Source organism: Neofelis nebulosa, chromosome 10 (genome assembly GCF_028018385.1).
Source record: "Neofelis nebulosa isolate mNeoNeb1 chromosome 10, mNeoNeb1.pri, whole genome shotgun sequence".
Taxonomy (NCBI): Eukaryota; Metazoa; Chordata; class Mammalia; order Carnivora; family Felidae; genus Neofelis; species Neofelis nebulosa.
Genome location: NC_080791.1, coordinates 8887262 through 8909600, shown reverse-complemented (window position 1 = coordinate 8909600; position 22339 = coordinate 8887262). Strand labels below are relative to the sequence as shown.

The 22339-nt window shown below is 42.6% G+C and overlaps 1 protein-coding gene across 5 annotated transcripts in view; it reads right to left on the bottom strand.

The window, feature by feature from the left end:
* The window catches only part of POU2AF2 (POU class 2 homeobox associating factor 2), a 490852-nt gene that overhangs the window by 406838 nt on the left and 61675 nt on the right, over positions 1 to 22339 (bottom strand). For 3 of the 5 annotated variants that reach the window (XM_058686717.1, XM_058686715.1, XM_058686719.1), the window contains exons 1-2: positions 16719 to 16857; positions 11728 to 11851 (exon numbers count right to left, since the gene is read on the bottom strand). The gene's annotated coding sequence lies outside the window, so the exon portion shown is untranslated. Of the gene's footprint in view, positions 1 to 11727; positions 11852 to 16718; positions 16858 to 22339 lie in introns of those variants that run through there. The other 2 variants (XM_058686716.1, XM_058686718.1) reach the window with 1 other exon arrangement.

Below are 22339 nucleotides of genomic sequence, written 5' to 3'. Positions count from 1 at the left end.
CGGCCTGGAACCTGTGTGCCTCTCGTGACAGAGTCGTCTGTGGTACAAGAAGTCAGCTTCAGAGCTTAAAGCCACAACCCACCGCTGTGCCCAGAGATTGGCATAAGAATTTAAACAGTGTTTAAAGGGGGAATATGGTCCCAGGATTTCAAAGCCAAAAAGGAAACAGCAAAATATTTAATTCAATCATTCTACTTTGTAATTTTCAGTTTAAATGTCCCTTTCTCAAATAAACTCCTTCTAGGTTTCTGGACTGGATCAAGTTTCTAGTTGTATGCTCTATGACACAGTGTACTTTTACTTTATAGTACTTAATATGATTAGAATTAAAAAGTAGATGATGTAATAAATGGTGCAGTGTCTTTCCCCCACAATCTTTATGTTCCCAGAGGGAAGCAATTGTCTCTCTTCGCTATGTATTCCCATATTTCATTGGAGTACCTGACATTTAAGTAGGTTTTGGATAATATTGGTTTAATAAGTTAGATGAAAGTTAAGCTCAGATAAATTAGCAGTGAAAAATTAAGTGAATGTTACAGCCCGACGCACCCCTCATTCCCAGCTCCTAGCTGTAGTTTGCGTGCAGAGAGATAAAAGGAAGGAGAATCAACTGGGGCGCCTGGGTGGCTCGGTTGAGCGTCCAACTTCGGCTCAGGTCATGATCTCACAGTTCATGCTCCAGGCTCTGTGCTGACAGCTTAGAGCCTGGAGCTTCCTTTGGATTCTGTCTCTCCTTCTCTCTCTGCCCCTCCCCTGCTCACACTCTGCATCTCTGTCTCTCAAAAATGAATAAACATTAATTTTTTTTTTGAAAAGGGGGTGCCTGGGTGGCTCAGTCGGCAAAGCATCCAACTTCGGCTCAGGCAATGATCTCACGGTTTCTGGGTTCCAGTCCCACGTCGGGCTTTGTGCTGACAGCTCGGAGCCTGGAGCCTGCTTTGGATTCTGTGTCTCTCTCTCTCTCTCTCCCAAGCTCATGGTCTGTCTCTCTGTCTCTCAATAATAAATAAACGTTAAAAAGGTTTTTTTAATTAAAAAAAAAAGGAAAGTGAATCAAGGAAGGTTTTCTGCTACCTTGGATTTCCCAAGAATCTAAGAAATACCAAAGTATGTACATTTCATCTCATCTCGGATAGTTGCCATAGTTTCTACCTCACTCATTCAATAAATATTTCTCCAGTGCCTACTAGAGTCAGACACTGAGTTAAATGCTGGAGATACAAACTAAGAAAATGTTTCATTTCACTCTGTTTCCCTGTATCCAGTCTGCAGGAGCAGTTTGTAATTTACAAAATCTCTTCACAAGTTAAAGCTTTCAAGCTTCCATGTCTAGAAGTTCATAGAAAAAATGTTCAGGAAGCATGTAACGAATGGATCCTCTGACATGATCCCAATAGCCAAAGTAATAACTGTTAGCAGGATTCAGGCCGGATATCCTCTATCATAGGTTGGGTTACCCCAGAAGCACAGTCTGAGACAAGAACATGAGGGCCAGGGATGTAGGAAATGGGACAGAAATGGCATATATCAAGCAAGATTCTTCTGTGGGCAACTGGGGCTCAATCCTGCTGGGGAATTCTGAAAACCAGATACAACACATCTGAGTTCTCCCACATGAAAGACAAGAAAATCTGAATATTCCTCTTGAAACTCCCATCCGGTCATTGGCAGAGGGCTGCTTCCTGGCAAATGTCTCCCTGGCCTGCCTTCAGTCAAGGGAAGTCCATGAAGCTCTTGGAATGCACAGGGTGGTGGGGGCTAAGGGCCTCCGGACAAGGTGCTGACGGTGTCGACTGTATTTTCACCTCTAGTCAAAGAAAGTCTGAAGACTGAGTTTTGGTCTTCCCTCTTCACTGTCTCTGTTTCCATTCTTCTCTCATCACCCCTGCAGTCCTGGAAAGCTGGCTGGAAATTCATGCCTGGTATGAGAATAAAGACAAGCCTCTGTCTGGGCAGGGGCCCTGTGCTCAATGAATGACAACGACTGGGCAAGGGAAGGTGTGAGAACAACATGGGTACGATCCATTATCTTCATACCCACTCTGTACGGCAGCACATGGATGGAGAACACCTTTAAAATGTAGATTCCGGGGCGTCTGGGTGGCTCAGTCGGTTAAGTGTCCGACTTCAGCTCAGGTCATGATCTCATGATCTGTGAGTTCGAGCCCCACGTCAGGCTCTGTGTGGACAGCTCGGCACCTGGAGCCCGTTTCAGATTCTGTGTCTCCCTCTCTCTCTGCCCCTCCCCTGTTCATGCTCTGTCTTTCTCTGGATCAAAAATAAATAAACATTAAAAAAAATTTTTTTAATGTAGATTCCAATCACACCACTCTAGGAATAAATCCTTCCCTTATTCCACAAGGCCCTCCAGGACTTGGCTCCAGCCAACCTCTCTGACTTCATCTCCTGTCACTTTGTCCTCACTCACTCTGTGCCAGCCTCACTGGCCTTCTTTCTCCTGCTCGAGCATGCCAAACTTGTTCCTGCCATAAACTCATGCACTTGTGGTTCCTCTGTCTAGAACGCTGCCTCCCGCTTGTCACAAGGCCACAGGGGCTTCATTTACATCGTGGCTCAAGTGTCACTTCTCCAAATAAGATGCCCTTAACTGCCTCCAAGTCATTACTTATTCAATCAACCCCACTGCATGTTCTCTGTAAGACTTAACACTTCCCAAGTTTTCCTTATAGTTTATTTCTCACACACACATATGCCCAAACTAGACTGTAAGCTCCATGAAAGCAGGGACTTTGATGTCTTGTTCCCTAAACCTTCACTGCCTAGATTAGCATGTGTTCACCCATGAATATTTGATGAAAATGATTATGGCCTAGGTCACTGCCCCTGCTGGAGCACACAGGGAGGTGAAAAGCAATGTGAGTCTAAGAACATCCCTACAGAAATCCCTCTGTCTGGCTTTTATCAGCTTCAATATTCTCCTTTGAAATCAGTGTGCTATATATTGCTATTTCCTTTGACACAGGATAATTGTGTTATTCGGTAACAAGGATGGCTGCTTTCAGCACTCCTATTCAACATAGCACTGGAAGTTCGAGACAGAGCCGTTAGGCAATAAATAAACATATGGTGTCCAACGTGGAAAGGAAGAAACAAAATGATCTCTGTTTGCAAATAACATGATTTCATCTGTAGAAAACCTAAAAGATTCCACAGAAATACTATTATAACTAATAAACCAAGCAAAGTTGCAAGACACAAAATCAACACACACAAAAAAGTTGTATTTCTATACACTAACAATGAACAATCCAAAAAGAAAACAGTTCCATTTATAATAGCACACATACACACAAATATCTAGAAATCAATTTAACCCAGGAGGCAAAAGACTGATACACTGAAAACTACAAAAATTGCTATAAGAAATTAAAGACAGAGACGCGGAAAGACAATCCATTTTTATGGACTGGAAGACTATTGTTAAGATGTCAATATTACCCAAAGCAGTCTACATATTTAATGCAATCTCTATCAAAATCCCAACAGCATTTTTGCAGAAATAGAAAAAAATCCATCCTAAAATTTATGTTGAATCTCAAGGGACTCTGAAGAGATGGGAACGATCTTGAAAAAAGAAGAGCAAAGTTGGAGGCCTCACATTCCCTGATTTCAAAACTTACTATGAAACTACAGCAATTAAAACAGTACGGTACTGGCCTGAGATGTATATATAGACCAAGAGGATAGAACAGACAGCCTAGACATAAATACTTGTATATATGGTCAAATGACTTCCCTTTTTTTTTTTTTTTAATGTTCATTTTTGAGGGAGAGAGAGACAGAGCGTGAGTGGGGGTGGGACAGAGAGAGAGGGAGATACAGAATCCGAAGCAGGAGTGCAGGCTCTGAGCCAGCAGCACAGAGCCTGATGCGGGGCTTGAACCCACAAACTGTGAAAACATGACTCGAGCTGAAGTCGGACGCTTAACCAACGGAGCGACCCAGGTGCCCCGGTCAAATGACTTTACATGAGGGTCCCACGACCATTCAATGGAGAGAGGGCAGTCTCAACAAATGGTTTTAGAAAAACTGGGAGATCCACATGCAAAAGAGTAAATGTAGATCCTTACCTTCTACCCTATACAACAATTAACTCAAAATTATTGAAAGACATAAACCTAAGAGCTAAAACTACAAAGCTCCTAGAAGTAAACCAAAGAAAATCTTCATGACATTGGATGTGGCAATGATTTCTTAGATGGGACACCAAAAGCACAGGCAACGAAAGAAAAAAATAGATAAAATGGATCACACGAAAAATGAAAACTTCTGCGCATCAAAGGACACAATCAGCAGAGTGAAAGGGCAACCCACAGAATGGGAGAAATATTTGCAAATCATATGTCTGAGAAAGGATTAATATCCAGAGTACATAAAAAACTCCTACAAGTCAACATCAACAAAAATAAATAATGAGATTTTAAAACAAGCAGAAGACTGTAGTTGATGTTTCTCTAGGTGTGATATACAGATGGCCAGTAAGCATATGAGGAGATGGTCAACACCACTAGTCATTAATGAAATACAATAGGAACTACAGTGAGATACCACACGTTCATTCGGATGACTACTTGCAAAAAACACAAAAACAAAGAACAAAAAAACAGAAAATACTTGTTGGTGAAGATGTGGAGAAATTGAAACCCTGGCACTGAGGGTGGGAATATAAGTGGTACAGTCACTATGGAAAACAGCCTATCAGTTCTTCAAAAATATAAAATAGAAGGTTAACTATGACCCAGCAATTCCTCTCCTTGAGTATACACCCAAAGGAATTGAAAGCAGGGTCTTGAAGAGACAGTCATACATCCATATTCATAGAAGCCATTATTCACAATAGTCAAGAGGTAGAGGTAACCCAAGTGTCCATCAACAGAGGAATGGGGAAACAAGATGTGGTATACACAGACAATGGAATCTTACTCAGTTTTAGGAAGGGAATTCTGTCACATGCTATACCATATAAGAATCTTGAAGACATTAAGCTGAGTCACATAAGCTAGTCACAAAAAGACAAATACTGTATGATTCACTTACATGATGTACCTGGAGTAGTCAAAGTCATGGAGACAGAAGTGGAAAGGTGGTTGCCAGGGGGTGGGGGGTAGGGAGAAATGGGGAGTTGCTATTTAATGGGTATGGAGTTTCAGGTTTGCAATATGAAAACATTCTGGATATTGGCTGCATAATAACGTGAATATAATTGGCACTATTGAATTGTATACCTGAAATGGTTAATTTTATGTTACGTGTATTTTACTACAATTAGAATTTTTGAATTGAAAAAAAATACTAGCTTCTCAATTCATGCAGGAGAAAGAAAGTCTACAACACAAATAATTTAGAAATTCTATTAACTCAAGCTTATAGAAGATATGAAGTCATTCTTTAAAATGTCATGGCCTCGGGGCATCTGGGTGGCTCAGTCAGTTGAGCACCTGATTCTTTTTTTTTTTTTATTTTGTTTTAACATTTATTTATTTTTGAGACAGAGAGAGACAGAGCATGAACAGGGGAGGGGCAGAGAGAGAGGGAGACACAGAATCCGAAGCAGGCTCCAGGCTCTGAGCTGTCAGCACAGAGCCCGACGTGGGGCTTGAACTCACGGACCATGAAATCATGACCTGAGCCGAAGTCAGACGCCCAAACGACCAAGCCACCCAGGCGCCCCGAGCACCTGATTCTTGATTTCGGCTCTGGTTGTGACCCCCGGGTCCTGGTGTCTCCCCGCGTTGGGCTCTACACTGAGCATAGAGGCTGCCTTGGAATCTCTCTCTCTCTCTCTCTCTCTCTCTCTCTCTCTCTCTCTCCCCCTCCCTCTGCCCCTCTGCCACACTCATACTCTCTCACTCTCTCTCTCTAAAATAAAAAAGGAAAAACAAATAGAAAAAAAATAAAATGTCATTGCCTCCTTCAGCTGAAAAGCACTACTAGGGAGAAACTTAGCATATTTTCCACTTACACTTTGAGCTCCCCAGCTCTGTAGCAGCTCCAAAACTTTTGGACTTTTCTTCAAGCAAACCTCTAAATCTGTGATGATTTTCAGAAAGGGGAATACACAGAGGCTTACGAGACAGAGGTGTCCACAGTTTTCTGCCGGAGGCAGTGTTAAACTGAAGAACCGCATGTGACAGGAGACAAATAAGGGAAAAAGTCCAAGCTCAAAAAACCCACTGTGTTCCAACATATATTTAGTGGAACATATGTATATGCGGTGGCTAGAACACTGTTCTGAGAGTCAGAGGACTTGAGTTTTAGTCCCAACTCTGCCACCAAAGAGCTTCCTAAGCTTAGACAAGCATCTCATTGTGTTCTTTGTAAAATAAGCAAGAGGGAGAGATCATTTATGACCCTGCCCACTCCTCCTCAACACACAGGAAAACAAGTTAAGAATCTGTTTAAAGCAGAAATTAATCACCTTGCTTGTGTATTCTCAAACTTGTAAAAAGGTAGCAAAGACAATTCAGTGTCCTGAAGTCTTCAAAGAATCGCTAGAGAAATCTGGCAAAATCCCACCCGCTCTGTATCGCCTTCACTGCTATTACAAACTCACTTCAGGGGGTGCCTGGGTGGTTCAGCTGGTTAAGCGTCCGACTTGGGCTCAGGTCATGATCTCACCATTTGTGGGTTCAAGCCCCACGTCAGGCTCTGTGCTGAGAGCTCAGAGCCTGGAGCCTGCTTCAGATTCTGTGTCTCCCTCTCTCTGCCCCTCCCCTGCTCGGGCCCTCTTGCTCTCCACCCCCCCCCCAGAGAATAAATAAACATTTATAAACATTTTTAAAATAAACAACATTTTTAAAAATAAAAAAAAACAATTTCACTTCAAGCTGTGTGGCGGTAAACCGGAACCTGGTGTCACAAATGCAATTACTTACCCTCCCCATAGCATATCCCTACTGGGTGCAATTGGGTCTGCACACTGGGACATGGAGGCTTCTTCCAACTACGGAGTGAACCACTGGTGAGGTCATGTTCTCAGGAAAACTAATTTTCCCTTCGGCAGGTCTACCCCACGGAAACCGTGGCCAGCATCAGCGGACGTGAACGCTGCGACAGGACTGTACTCAGGCCCAACCTCGGTGCACCCGTCCGGTCTGAGATGGTCCAAATAGAGCTCAGCGTCTCCCTTCCCACCCCCACCTCCTCCCACCACATCCTCCTGCCCTCCTACAACATGCCATGGAAAGGACTGAGAAGGACAATGTGTATTTCTTTTTCTTCCTGACAAAAATAAACATTCACATCATGTTTTAAAGTCTTCAGAGAAGTTTTCATATGCTTGTCTCATTTAATCCCCACACGGATGAGGTAAGTGGTATTTTTACCCCTTTGCATAGACAGAGAAATTCAGACTTGGAGGATTGTGTAGCTTGTCGCAAATGACAGAGCCCACAAATGGGGCATCCTGACCAGCAGTCACTAATGGCGCTAAGATGTGTCAAGTTCTCTTGCTGCTGGGTCCAAACAACAGTGTTTACTGAATGCCTAGCGGGCTTTATAGTAGACGGTCACAAGCTGCTTTGAACATAAGCAAGAACAGAGTTTGAATACCAGCTCCGTCCCTTGCTAATCTTATAACATGGGTTGCATTACTCTTTTCTTCATTCATTCAGCAATAGGTACTAGGTGCCCTCTGTGCCAGGTGCTGTCCTAGGCTCTGGGAACACAGCAGCGGACAAAATGGGCAGGGGCATCATTCTTGGGGGCTTTAGAGTGAGAGGGGAGAGAGCAAACTAGATGTACTACCAAAATAGTTGCAGGGAGATAAATGCCATGAAGAAAATGATACACAGGAAGATGACAGAGAACAATTTGGGGGAAGAAAATGCTAATTTAAATAGAATAGTGAGGGAAGGCCTCTTTCAAGATATGGGATTTGACCTGCAATCCGATTAACAAAAACAATCTAGGCATTTGAGGAATCCAGGGCCAAGGGAAAAGAAAGTCCAGAGGCTCTAAGGCAAGATTAATTTGGGGTTTCACACAAAAAGAAGCCCCTTGAGACTAGAGCATAGAGAAAGAAGGAAAGGAACGACAGAAATAAGTTGGGCCATATTATAGAGAGCATGGAGGCCAAAGTAAGGAGGCTGGATTATTCTAATCACAACAGGAAGCCACTAAATTTTTTAGGCATAAGAGTAACATTATCTGATTTATATTAACCGCTCATAATACAACTTTCCTAAGCCTGAATTTCCTCATCTGCAAAATTCTTTTTTTAGGTTTGTTTTATTTATTTATTTATATAAAATTTAAAGTTTTTTTTTAATGTTTATTTATTTTTGAGAGATTGAGAGACAAAGTGCAAGTGGAGGAGAGGCAGAGAGAGAGAGAGAGACAGACACAATCTGAAGCAGGCTCCAGGCTCCCAGCTATCAGCATAGAGCACAACGCAAGGCTCGAACCCAAGAGGTGCGGCCTCATGACCTGAGCTGAAGTCAGACACTTAACCAACTGAGCCACCAGGCACACCCATCTGCAAAATTTTTATAATAATAGTAGCTACTTGATTGTTTTGTTGAGAAAACTCAATTTGGCCAATGACAGTTCAATATCTAATAGCTCCTTTTCTTCTTCTTCTTCTCCTCCTCCTCTTGCCCCTCCCCCTCCTCTCCCCCTCCCCTTCTCCTTCCCCTCTCCCTCCTCCCTCTCCTCCACCTCTCCCTCTTCTCCCTCCACCTCCTCCTCTCCCTCCTCCCCCTCCTCCTCCTTCTTCTTCTGGTTATGGTTATGGTTATGGTTATGGTTATGGTTATGGTTATGGTTATGGTTATGGTTATGGTTAAGGGATGAGTGACATTTGAACTCCTAACAAGGAGCATGATAATCAGAATACACCATGTAATACTCATAGCATACACTAGAGGTATAAATTGCATATAGACACACAGGTTTCTAGACGACTTCAGGCTGCAAATTCTGGAGGCATTTGCTGCTTTGTGACTCGGCCTTATTCCCTGGGAGAGGAAGTGGGGAACATAAACTGTTTCAGCAGAGGGTATCTTGTTCTCTTCCCTCCAGCTTTTTCTTCTCTCAGGTGGGTCTCCAGAAGCCTCTCTGGCTTAGTTCTCCATTCCCCATTCATGGTTGTGGCAAAAACTGTTTGCTATCCACCAACTATTTCCTCTCTTCCTGGCATCATGAATGGGTGGGTTGCCTTTCTCAGCCACCGTTGGCCACTTGGCAGTAAGCCTGGACACTGAATGTGACCAGAGGTGATTTGTATCACTTCCCGGTCAGCCTAGCCTGTAAAATCCTCTTATGTAATATCCCCTATGCTCTTTCCCCTTACCCTGGCCAGATATGTATGCCCGGGACAATGATGGAAAGTATGTATTAAAGGGGGTGGAGCCTCCATCAACCTTGGCCTCTAAGTCATTTGCAGAGCACAGTCCTCGGACCCACCTGGAACTATCTGCGCTTCGCTACATGCTGTAGCAGACTGAAGAACAAGGCTGAGGTAACAGTCCTGCATTCCATTTCTACAGTCTTGTTATATTAAAAATCGCCAGTGTTTGTGGCCTAGTTTCTGAAAATACACGGTTCTTGACAGAAAGCCTTCCACGGGCACTCATAAGACCCTGAAGGGTCTTCTCCGGTTTGATGGCATATTTTTCACTTTCCAGCCACATCTATCCATCAGCTTCTCTCTTAGATAGCAGCATAAAAGTTGCTATAGATTTGTATCTAGTTCAGTGATGAGTATCCAGAAAGGGGACACAGAACCTCTATTTAGGGACCTTCAGCCACAAATTTAACTCCTCCGTGGAATTATTTTAGGTTCAGCCTACTCTGTTCTCAGTGCACTGTGCTTCCCTCAGCAGGGCTGTATTTTTGGTGTGTCTGTCTCCTCCCCACAGCTCCCGAGGGTACATTCAATGTCTAGTGCAGCTTTGTGTCCTCAATACCTACCCAGCGACTGGTCCCGAGGAGGTGCTTAGGGATTGCATTAATAGTGGGGGGAGGGTGTTGTGGTTTTTCTAAACTTACTGATTCGACACAGACGTTAGACTCTATTGCACTAGCAGGTATCATTAACCAACATCCAACAAGTAACTACAAGCAATGTCTTAAACTCACTTCGGGAATGTTCCCAAGGCAACAGTTCTCAGTCACCAGGGCACCCACCGAAGCTTCAGAGCAGTGCTATGATATCTACATCCTGTCCACAGTGCTTTCCTCTGAATCACAGCGGTATGTGGAGGCAAGGACAGTGGCAGCTTATGATAAACACTCGTGCACTTCCTGGCCTGCCTTCAGAGCTAACAAGGGAGGTGTGTGGTTCCCATCTTCCCCTGGGTACAGGGCTAGGCTCCCGACATGTTACAGGATCAATTAAAATCGAGAACTGGCCTTGTTCACATTTTTAAAGACTTTTTGGCTCTCCAGCAGTCTTGTTAGATTTGGGCAAGGGGAGAAGAAATCACCATGATTCTGTTCACTGCAATTTTGTTGTTGTTGTTTCAAATTTGAAAATGTCTGAAGGAAGTGGTAGGGACCTTGAGAAAAAGTGATCCAGTGGATAAGGGCAAAGGCTTGGGAGTTTGAGAGATCCAGATTGGAATTCAGATGCAACGCGTGCTAGCTTTTGAACCTCAGTACCTTGTTTAAACTGTCCGAGCCTCAGTTTTTTCATCAGCAATTGGAAAGTGAAAATAGTACCCACTTCAAAGGATTGCTGATAAGAAAGTGAGATCATGTATATGCTTAGCACCGTGCCTATCATGTAGTAAGTAATCTATACACATATTAACTATTAACATAGAACTATAACATAGAACTATTAACATATTAACTATAACATATTAACTATATTGGGGCTTTTTTGTGATTATCTTGTCCCTTACTTTTATAATTGAGTAAACTGAGTCCTGGAGAGATTAAATAATTTAAGCAACTAATTAGGAGCAGAGCAACTGCAATAAATCAGATTATTCTGAGCCTCACTCTGGGGGTCTGCCTATTACAGCACTGGATTTATTCTCGTGCCCCAGGATCTCAATGAAATGCTCCCCTGATTTGGAATACGCTTTCCATTTGCTTGCAAGACTTTCAAACCAATTGTCAGGAGAGAGAATCTTCCTGCCTTCAAGGAGGTCATAACGTAAGCACAATCTGAAACCTTTCCAGGTAGATGGAAATAGAAGATACTCAGATCACATACTGAGTTGGAAAAACAGATGTTCTAACATTGTTTCCAAGATAATGTCCTTAGGAAGAGGCTGCAGATAATCTGGAATCTTCCTAATAAATCTTAAAGATGAAGAAAGTAGACACTCAAGCCAAGTGAAAAAAAATCAAGGGATGCTAAGATCAGAGCTCGGCTCCACGCTCTGGGAGGAGTATGGAGGAAAGCCGGAGGAGGGATAATACCCCTTACAGGTGAGAAAACCAAGAGGTGGGGTATTCACACACCACAGAACTCTCAGAATGAATTCACACCCAACGTGTCCTTATATGACTTATTTTACCCAGTTCCTCACCATGCTTCAACCTGTTCCTTCTGTCCTTGACTCTGTGTGTGGTCTTTCCAGTCTCCTGTCCCCCAAGCTAGAAATCTTGGCTTCACCCTCCACTCTTCCTTCTCCTTCGCACCAAGCCATCGACAAATTCTGTCTTTCCAACCAAACAAACTCAATCCAGATTTGGAAACTGGCCCCACCTCTTATCTCCACCGCCATTGCCCTATCAGAACATGGGCTTTACCTGTTGGAGATACTCCAGTGGCCTCCTGTCTCACTCTCCTCTCTTCTAGAAGACATCAGAGTATAGCAACTGATACAGAAAGTCAGCCATCCTTCAGTCTGGTCATGCATTTGCTTCAGTACTTCTGTTTCAAATGGAAAAAAAAAAAACAGACATAAATAGGGCAATTAGCACCATAGAGTGTGAGATCTGTCAGCCACTAAATCAGTGAGAAAGTTTTGTTTTGTTTTTGAGTAATAAACATCTATATCTGATTATGGAAGAGAAGCTTAGGTTTATTTTTTAATCTGCAGGAATAACTAAACATTTTGAGATTAAGAATTCTCCAGCTCCTTCTACACTTTATCTCCTAGTACAATAATGAAGACATTTTAGGGTTTTCGTGTGGAATGAGAATGAATTAACTGGATAAAAAGCCTGAAAGAAAGATGAAACATCTCTCTTTCAAGTGTTTACTTAGCGCCTCCTACATACTGAACTCTCTCACAGTCAGGTACTATAACTGTGGCAAAAGAGTTTTAAGACCTGGTCCCTGCTCTGAAGGACAACATAATCTCGTCCTGTGATAAAATGAAAACACATGATACCACTAGAGAATAACACAAGTTACCATTTGGTAGTATTAAGTGCAAAAAAATAAATAGATAGATAAGGTCCCAGAACAGGACATGAAACTAATCCGCGAACAACTTGCTCTAGCCTCATAATGCTGCATATTTCCAGAACATTAAAATTTGGTTCAGTCTATTTTTAAATGCTTTGTCAAGTTTCAAGGTCGTTTCAGGTGAGCACTGTTACCCGTTATTTCAAAATGTTGCACATCATCATCCCCCAAATACGTAGAATTTCCTAGAATTTAGCTTGTATTGTTTTCAAACCATCTGTTCTAGTGCAGTCAGATATTGGAAGAAATATACATCTTCAGAGTCATGACTATTGGCTATAAGGCCACCAGAGATGCTTTAATTTTTTTTTTTTAACGTTTATTTATTTTTGAGACAGAGAGAGACAGAGCATGAACGGGGGAGGGTCAGAGAGAGGGAGACACAGAATCTGAAACGGGCTCCAGGCTCTGAGCCGTCAGCATAGAGCCCAACGCGGGGCCCGAACCCACGGACAGTGAGATCCTGACCTGAGCCGAAGTCGGACGCCCAGCCGACTGAGCCACCCAGGCGCCCCCAGAGATGCTTTAGTAAACTGAATTTTTTTCAAAATCAATTTTCTTTTTCTTATTAGTAAAGTAACCCATTTTGTGTAGATGTTTCTGCTACCCGTTGCTTGTTTTTACTGCCAATCTCTCATTATTTCCATACATTTGCCTTTTCACACCAATGAAAACTTTCCTCCATGCACTGATGATAGTAAGAACATTTAATGGCTTCCCTTTGAGAGGCTTCTAAGTACGAACCCCAGGCTAAGTGCTCTGTATGCCATATCCCTGCCTAATCCTTACAACACTCTGCAGGATAGGTGTTAACGAGCATAATTTTACAGATGAAGAAACTGAGGCTTAAAGAGGAAAGAGGCTTCAAGTAGAGGAAACTAGGACTGAACCAGAGCCTGTCTTTAACTGCTTCCTATCACCTCCATCTATTTACTCTCTGTAGCAAATGGTATAGATGTCAAAGGGACCGAATGGCAAGGATGTGAGAGCAGTGTGACCAGCATCCCCAGGCACTGCCATCTTCCAGCCCGAGGGCCATGAGTGTCTCCTCATGGAGGACAGCAGCTCTGTCCTCGGGTCCTGTTTGACTGGGTCCCAGGTACAAGATCCGTCCAGGGTCTGTCTTCGTATCCACGATGATGACGAGCCACAGAGCACAGCATGTGCCATGATTACTTCTTGCTTTTAGAATGGCATCATTCATTTCAGAAAGGCTGGATTATACAATATGTTGGAAATTCATAACATTTCCTTCTGGAGTTGACACTGACCATTGGCTCAGATTTCTATAATCAGGTTCTGGCAGGGGGCCATGTTTTTAGAAGAAAAACAAATTCCTGTGAAAGCATTCAAAGTGGGATGATCACAGCAACCCTATGGCAATCACAGAACAGAAGGATGGAGCTTCTAAAATAGGTTGAAATGTATAAAATACACTGAAACTTCTAAAAGAGCCTGAAAGGCTTTGGAAGAAAAGTTCTGCATGAAATAAAAAATAAACATACGGCCAAAAGACTGTAATATGTATATACATAACTATTTATGTTAGCACATGAATGAAATACAGGGTACTGAGAATATATTTAACAGAAGCAAAAAACACGTACATAGACATCACCTTGGGCCCCTCGCACTTTCTTGGGAGATCCTGAGCAACGTAACAGGAGCCCAAATCCACAGCCTGGAGAGGCTCCAACGCCTCCTCTACATTTTCTATGACTTCGGGGACGTCCTTCATCAGGCCTTTCTCTACCCCTCCCTTTGTACTGCCTATATCCTGTCCACCCAGACTACAAAGTCCAGCCCCTGCAACATGTTCCCTGGACCTCCCACCCATACAAATCCACTGGTACCCAAGCATTGAAGATTTAACGACTTTATTGATGATGTAGGGATTATGAGGTTGAATTAATTTCAGCATCTCATGACCTCCAACATCACCCCTTCCCTCCTCTCTTCTTCCTCCTTCCTCTCCTACTGGATTAATAAGGGGATTCTTTTCTCTCACATGTAAAGAAATTCAACTTCTAACTCTCTATCTCAGTTCTCTCCTTCTCAAATAAATGCTGTGTCCTTCCTAAGAGGAACTAGAAAATACAATTGTCTCCATCTCTGTATGTACGTCCACTTACATTCACGATGCACGGAACCCATTCCTCTTCACAACAACTCTCTTACATATTTATGGGTCAGGACTCTGGTCTGCAAGGGGCAGAAACCAAGCTCACACTGGCAGCAGCATACAAAGGAATCTAAGGGCTCATGAAATTAAAAAGTCTAAGGGTGCTAACCATGGATGAAACTTGAAACAGGGACTCAACTGAGCCATCGCGGTCTCCCTACATCACACAGGTCTGCTTTCTTTCTAAGGCAGGTCCTCAACAGGTGGTGGTCCTTGAGATTCCGGTCTTAAGAAAAGTTCTACCCTACTGCTAGATCATTATGAAGCCCATCACATAATGTTTATTTTTTCTTGGTGCCTAGTACACTGCCTGGAACATAATGAGAACCCAATAAATGTTAGTTGAATTCAATTATTTGTTTAATATTTATTCAGGGCCTATGTGTGTCCACCTTGAGAACGCAGCAGCACACCAGAGTCTCTGCTGTCATCTGGCTTTACGACTCTGCTGAAGGAGACAGGTAATAAACAAATCAGATAATTTCACACAGCAAAAAAGGGCTATGAATAAATTAAACAAGGCAATATGATAGATGGTGACTAAGGTGTGACAGAGGGCTCCCTTAGACAGGGTTAGGGAAGGACTGCTTTGAAGAGGAAATATTTGACCCTACATCTGGATGGTGAGGAGCCAACTGTGTGGAAATAGAAAAGAATGTTCCAAGCAAAGACAGAAGCAGAGCAAAAGCCTTATGGCGGGAAGGAGTTTAGCAGGTCTGATCTATGAGACAGATGATCAGTGACACTGGCACATTCCATGTAAAGACAGTGCTATTACGTGAGGTCATGGAGGTAGGCAGTTCACTAGTCAGTGGGGCCTATAGTTCAAAAGGGGTCATTTGGATTTTATGCTGGTGCAGTGAGGACCTACTAGAAGATTCTATGCGAGAATGCTGTGATCTGACTTACTTTTTCATGGTAAAATACATATAACACAAAATGCACCATTTGCCATCTTAATTTTTAAGTGTACAATTGTTGTGCAACCAATCTGCAGAACTTTTCCGTATCACAAAACTGAAACTATACCCACTAAAAAAACAAAAAACAAAAAACTCCTCCTGCCTCCCTCCCTCAGCCCCTGTGAACCACCATTGCACTTTCTGGCTCTATGAATGGGACCACTTTTGATACCTAATCTCATATAAATAGAATACTACAATATTTAACTTTTTGTGACTTATTTCACTTAGCAAAATGTCTTCAAGGCTCATCCTTGTTGCACCATGAGTCTGAATCAGAATCTCCCTCCTTTTAAGACTGAATAATATTCCCTTGTGTGTATATTTTGTTTATTCATCTCCTGATGAACACTTACACTGCTCCCACCTTTTAGTTATTGTGAATATTGCTGCTACGATCATGGGTGTGCAGATATCTCTTCAAGACCCTGCCTTCAATTCTTTGGGGTATATACTCAGAAGCGGAATTGCTGGAACATAAGTAACTCTGTTTCTAATTTTTGAGGACTGCCATGCTGTTTCTCACGGCGGGTGCATGATTTTTACATGCTCACCAACAGTGCATGAGGGTTTCAATTTCTCCATACCCTCATCACACCTGTTATTTTCTATTTTTCCACACTCATCCTAATGAACGTAAGCTGGGGTCTCATTGTGGTTTTCCTTTGCTTTTCCCTAATGGTTAATGAGATCGAGCAGCTTTTCATGTGTTTGTTGGCCTTTTATATATCATCCCTGAAGATGTATCTTTTCAAATCCTTTGCCCATTTTTCAATTCGGTTGTTTGGTTTTTAGTTGTTGACTTGTAGGAGCTCTTCATATATATTCTGGATATTAACTCCTTATCAGATATATCATTTGCAAATATTTTCTCTCATTCTTGTAATTGCCTTTTATTCAGTTATGCCCTTTGATGCACAGGTTTTTAGTTTTAATGTAGTCCAACTTATCTGTTTTTTTTTTCTTTTGTTGTCTATGCTTTTGTCATACATATCCAAAAAATCACTGCCAAATCCAACGTCATGAGCGCTTTAACACTATTTTTTCTTCTAGGAATGTTATAGCTTTAGCTCTTACATTTGGTTCAACTTGCATTTTTAAAAGATCACTTTGACCCCCAGTGAGAAATGGACTGTAGAAAGGGAAGAATGGAGGTGGGAGTGATCAGTTAGGACACTCTTACCGTAGCAAGAGATGATGGCGACCTGGACCAGAATGGAAGAGTGATGGCTTAATCCAACTGTACAAACACTTATCGAGAGTCTTCTGCAAGGTAATAGCAACTGTTGAGGATAGCAGAGGCTGCTGGCTTCTTGCACAATATCTTCGGTCCTTCTCTTTACTATGAGACCCTCAATCCTGCTTATGATGTCAAAATGGGTGGATTGAAATATCTGCCCTCTCAGATTCCCTTACAGTCAGGGGAGGCCATGAGAAAAGTTCTGGCCTGTGACATCTAAATAGAAGTCTCATAGAGATTTCTGGGCGAGTTTTGGCTTTCCCGATACAGGCATTATCCTTTCCTTTTTCTTTCCTTCTTCCTGAATAGAACATGAGGCTGGAGGCGGAGTGGCCATCTTGTTATCATGACTTAACAAGCATAAAAAAGGAAGCCATATGCTAAGGAAGACAGAGACGAAAGTTCACAGGATTCTGGGACACTGGAACTATCCTAGTCTCTACACCAGCCCTGCACTGCTTCGCCCGGGACTTCCTAATTCGCCAGGAAAACAAACCCCGACTTGGTTAAGCCATGAGAGTTGGAGCTCTAGGAACCAAACACAAGTCTAACTCCCACACAGACACAGTGCTAAGCACCTACACACCATATTTTTGGGGATCGTCAAAACAACTATATGAAGTAGGTACTAGTTGTTCCCATTTTATAGATGATAACACTGACACTTATACACAAAACTCTGTTCCATACGTGAGACACTGGGTGAACAATAAGAAAACACAGAAAAATCTAATTCATGAGCAACGGCATTAGAAGATCCAGACATCTCATGAATTATATACAAGTAGAAAAAAAAATAATAATTCAAAAGGAAAATGGACAACAATGATTGTCTTACTTGTCCGGCCAACTCCTACTCATCTTTAAGACCCAACGGAAATGCCCACTCCTCAGTGAGATCTTCTCAGAATCCCCCAGGTCTAAGTGTCAATGCCGTAGTCCTCCCTCCCCACAGAGCTCCCCCTGCAGTAATATTTGTTGTGTGTTCTTGTAATTGATGTGCTCACACGTCTGTCTCAACCACCAGCCTGTGAGCTCTTGAAAGGGAGGAACCAGGTCCCAGCCATTCAGCTCTTTCTACGGGCAAACACAAAATCTGGCACAATGGGTGGAGTGCATGGTTTTGAACTTAAGAGAACCAATGAACTCTTCATTAACAACATCTAAAGGTGATGCTTTCTGATTTTCAGACTAAGATCTCGGCAAACAATGAGGTGCTGTGAAGCAGCTTTGATAACGGGCAACAAATTACAAATGTAGGAAATTAATTATTAGGAGGAATCATGAGAGAGATAAATTGCAGTAAACGGAAAATTGCAACAATGCAAATCAGGGGCTTCCCTGAACTTATGTGGAACGACAATGTCTGCAGAAGTTACAGCAAAGGGAGCAGCGTCTGTCTCAGTTTGGTTTGGTTGTTAAATACCCGAGAACGTTTTTTTTAGCAGCTGCTAAAACTAAGACCAGAGTCATGAATGCCTTTTTGCTGTTCCTTTTCTTTTTCTTCTTTTCTTTTCTCCTTTTTTTTCTTTCTTTTTTTCTTTCTTTCGTTCTTTCTTTCTTTCTTTCTTTCTTTCTTTCTTTCTTTCTTTCTTTCTTTCTCTTCCTTCCTCCCTCCCTCCATTTCTTTTTCTTGCTTGCTTGCTTGCTTGCTTCCTTGCTTTCTGGGCAAGGTTTACAAAAAGAAATATCTGAAAAACTTTACTTTATGACAGGCATTGAAGTTTAGATAAGGGCTCACACTAATCTTGTAGGAACATATTTGTGCTGTTTACTGGTAGATTATCAAAGCACAAACAACAAGATCCTAATAAAGCAATAACATCCCAGACATAAGGCAGGTGGGGTCCTGTCTTCAGTTCCACACCTTAGAGGCTACGTTCAGGCCTCTGCTATCGGCTCCTCTGCACGAGGCAAAAAGTCCACAGAGCCTGTGTCCCTACTTCCAGGTTCTTGGAACTCTAGAATTTCCTAAACCAATGGCCTCAATCCCACTTCTGGGGCCATTTGCAGCTCTTTCTTGGGTCAGTTCTCCTGAGGGCAGACTGGGCTAGGCCCAAAGGACTGCCACCAAGTGGCTACTAGTGGCATGTGGGAGGTGAACAGGCTTAAACATGAAGGAGGGACGACCTCTTGCGTGCCCCCAAGGTCGCACAACTAGTGCCTGAGGCAGGGAGGAAGAGGGGCCACAGGCCTGTGCTATCTCTCTAAACAGTACAGAAAATCCCAGGCTGAGTAACTATGGTTAACTCAAACCTGGCCTCCCAAGTGCTTAGGGGGTACTTTTGTCCAAGTAGGAAGATAGAATGTCTTTTATCTAACAGTTTGTTATCCTGACTGTAACTTAAAAAATTAAGAGGTGTGCAGTGACGAGTACCTAGACCCCTATTTATGCTCTCGCCCCAGGTACTAATGTGAGCTATCAGTGAAGACAGAGACAGCAAATAAAATTGAGAAGGGAAATCACACACAAAAGACTAACAGTTTTAAAGCCTTTTGCTATAAATTCACAATCAATGTGAGCTCTGGAATGGGAAGGACTTGAGAGCCTGCCTAAGAGCCCATGACGCAAAATAGATGCTCATTAAACATTTGTGGAGTGAATTAACAAGGAACAAACGTGTTCACTGCATGTTCTGTTTGACAACCAACACTAGAGGTAAGGTCACCGTGACCAGCACCACCTTCCCCTTACCTTCCCCCCCCCCCCCGCCAGGGTGCTAGGCTCCACTGCACCTCCCCATGCCGTCAATGGCATTTCCATTCTCTTAACGTCCAAGCCTGACACCTCGGCAGTATCCCTGAGCCCTCCCTTCATTCTACCTCACCCTTAGCCAATCAGCAGCCTCTACCACTCATTCCCAGTCCCTGCTCATCCCCAAAATTAATGTAGCCATCTCCACTTAGCTCCCTCCCTTAGAGGGAAACCCATTATATGTGACAACAACGTACTATTTGGGCTTTCCCACAGCACCCAGCACAGGGTCTCACACCCAAGTGGCACCGAGGAAAGTGTGTTGACTATTCACGGAATGAATCTGGGATGCCGCGGAACCTTTTGAAAACAGTTTTGTGTTCCTGAGGTCCACACCAATACTCTGTGTGAAGAGTGTGGGCTCTGGAGATGGGCTGCCTGGGTTCGTATCCCTGCTCTGCTGCTCCCTGCCTGTGCCATCTTGCACAAATCCAACTCAGCCTCCTCTGGAAAATGGAAATGATAATACCTACCCCATAGGGTCAGGCTGGGAATTGAGTGAGTTCATACGTGTAATGGGAAAAGCCCTCAGAACTGTGCCGGCCAGGCACAGAGTAAGCATTAGATACAGGGAAAAAAAAAAAAAAAAAAAAAAAAAAGCATTAGATACAGGGTAACTCATATTTTTTATTTTCTTTTAACTTCTCAACAACCTTACTTGGTAGGTACTGTTGCCCCATTTTATAGGTAGGGAAACCAGTTCCTGGTGGACTCCAGTGAAGTGTCGGGCGTCACAGAGCTGGTGTGGTGTGGCAGGATCAAAATATGAACCAAAGTCAACCCACCCCAGCCCTACGGCAACCGACGCCCCCACCTACACTGTTGTAGCCCACAAGGCGGTCACTAACGCCCAGTGACTCAGGGTGACAGTAACAATGGTACAGACACCACGCAGGTGCAAACACATCAGCCCAACTGCCCCGTGGTTTGACGCTCTGGGAATAGGGAAGCACGGCTGGGGTAATTCCTCAAATCACACAGCCCTTTTGAGTCAGGCCTGGGAATAAGTGTGGACTGAATATTTGCTTCCATGATCCTTCAGGTCTGCCCCATCACTTCCTCTGGCACCAGGAACACAATGCCTGGAGTGCCGGATTCTGTTGCACAACACGCCCCTTGGACTATATAAAGAGCCACACGGCAGCTGTAGGAAAAGAAATTGGAGGTTTTGCAATGTGTACCATGACAGTTTAGCACTTAATGGTTTTAGCAGCATGAGGCTGGCTAAGAATCCAGCAGGCACTCAATAAATACCTGGGAGCTTGCCTGCTTGATAGAACATTCCCACCCTGGACAACTAGCCACATCATTGCTTGTGAAAACCACCTCTGTTCCACCCCTCCTTCGCCTCCCCACCCATGACAAATTAAGCCTTCAATCAAAGAGCCAAAGAAAGTGGAAGAAGCTGTTTTTGTCCATATATGAGGTTTTAAGCTCTCCAAATCTCAAGGCTCTGACATACTGGGTTTGTGTTAAAAAAAACTCTTTTGAAAAACATATGCACTGCATACTCCGTAACAGGGAATCGTACCAGGATCTCACAGTAGTGATTCCTGATGCCAGGAAAAAGCAAAAATGAGTAGACCACAAAAGAAAGGACTCTAGAATGTATTCAAGTCATTCATTGGCTTGATGGGGCGTCCTTTCTTAGATTCTTTTTAAATCTTAATTTCATGTCAGGTGCTTCAAGGTTATTTTACTGTAATATTACAATTTCTTATTTTCAAAAATTTTCATTAACCATTGAATCCTCTCCGTTTTGGATACTTTGGTAAATCAAATTTAGCAATTTCTTTAAGGTCAAATCTTCAGGAATAGGCTGTCACTGAAGTAATAGTAACCAAAAGCTAAATTAATCCAAATTGAAATCGTAGCATTAAACAAGAAATTTGGTTCTGTTTTTCTAAAGAGAAAGGAAATAACTAGAAAAGCTTTATCCTCCTGAGTACTATGCTTAGATGAATTATGCAAACGACAACAAAACAGGCCAACATAAGAGAACTGTTTTTCAAAACAGAGTATTTCAAGCTATACATCATAGTTCAATGACAGGTCATGAAATCAATTTAGTAGGTCACAGATAGCATTCTTTTCAAAAAGGAAATAGATTAGTGTAAAAATAATACAGCATTGCAGCTGTTAAGTGCAGGTTTGCAAAAGCTTTCTTTCAACTATTTATATGGGTGTGTGTGTGTGTGTGTGTGTGTGTGTGTGTGTGTGTGTGTTGGTAAATGGTTTGCAATATAAAATGTATCTTTTTACTGGGGGTTGCTATAAAAGGGGTTGAAGACTCCTCGAGCATATCTTGGAGTCAACACATCTGCCCAGTCCTCTATACCGTGTACATCTATAGTTCAGTACACTCAACAAATGTTTCTCGAATGCCTTGTGTAAGAATTAACAGCCCTGCTCATGACCCCGCACCATTCACCATCCTACAGTAAATTTCAACATGGATCAAAATGGAAAGGGTATCAGAGTTAATTCCCAAGTAAACAAAAAAATTAAATTAACTAGAAAACACCATTGTTCAAACACACTGGTTGTTATTTATAATCACCCTTTGGAAACTTGAAACTGAAAACTACTTCCTTAGCTTTTTTTTTTTTTCCCCATCCTGTGCACACACTGATAAGTTATTGCAGGGCAAGGAGTGTTTGGGGAGGATATGAGTTAGCATAGCATTTTTCATTCAAGGGGGAAAAATGTTTGTTTTGAGAAGAAATGTCATGTAAAAAATTATTCAGTTTCAAAACTTTTAAGCAGTGTATGGTTTTTGAAGCTTGATGGTGTCTCTTTTGGCCTAATT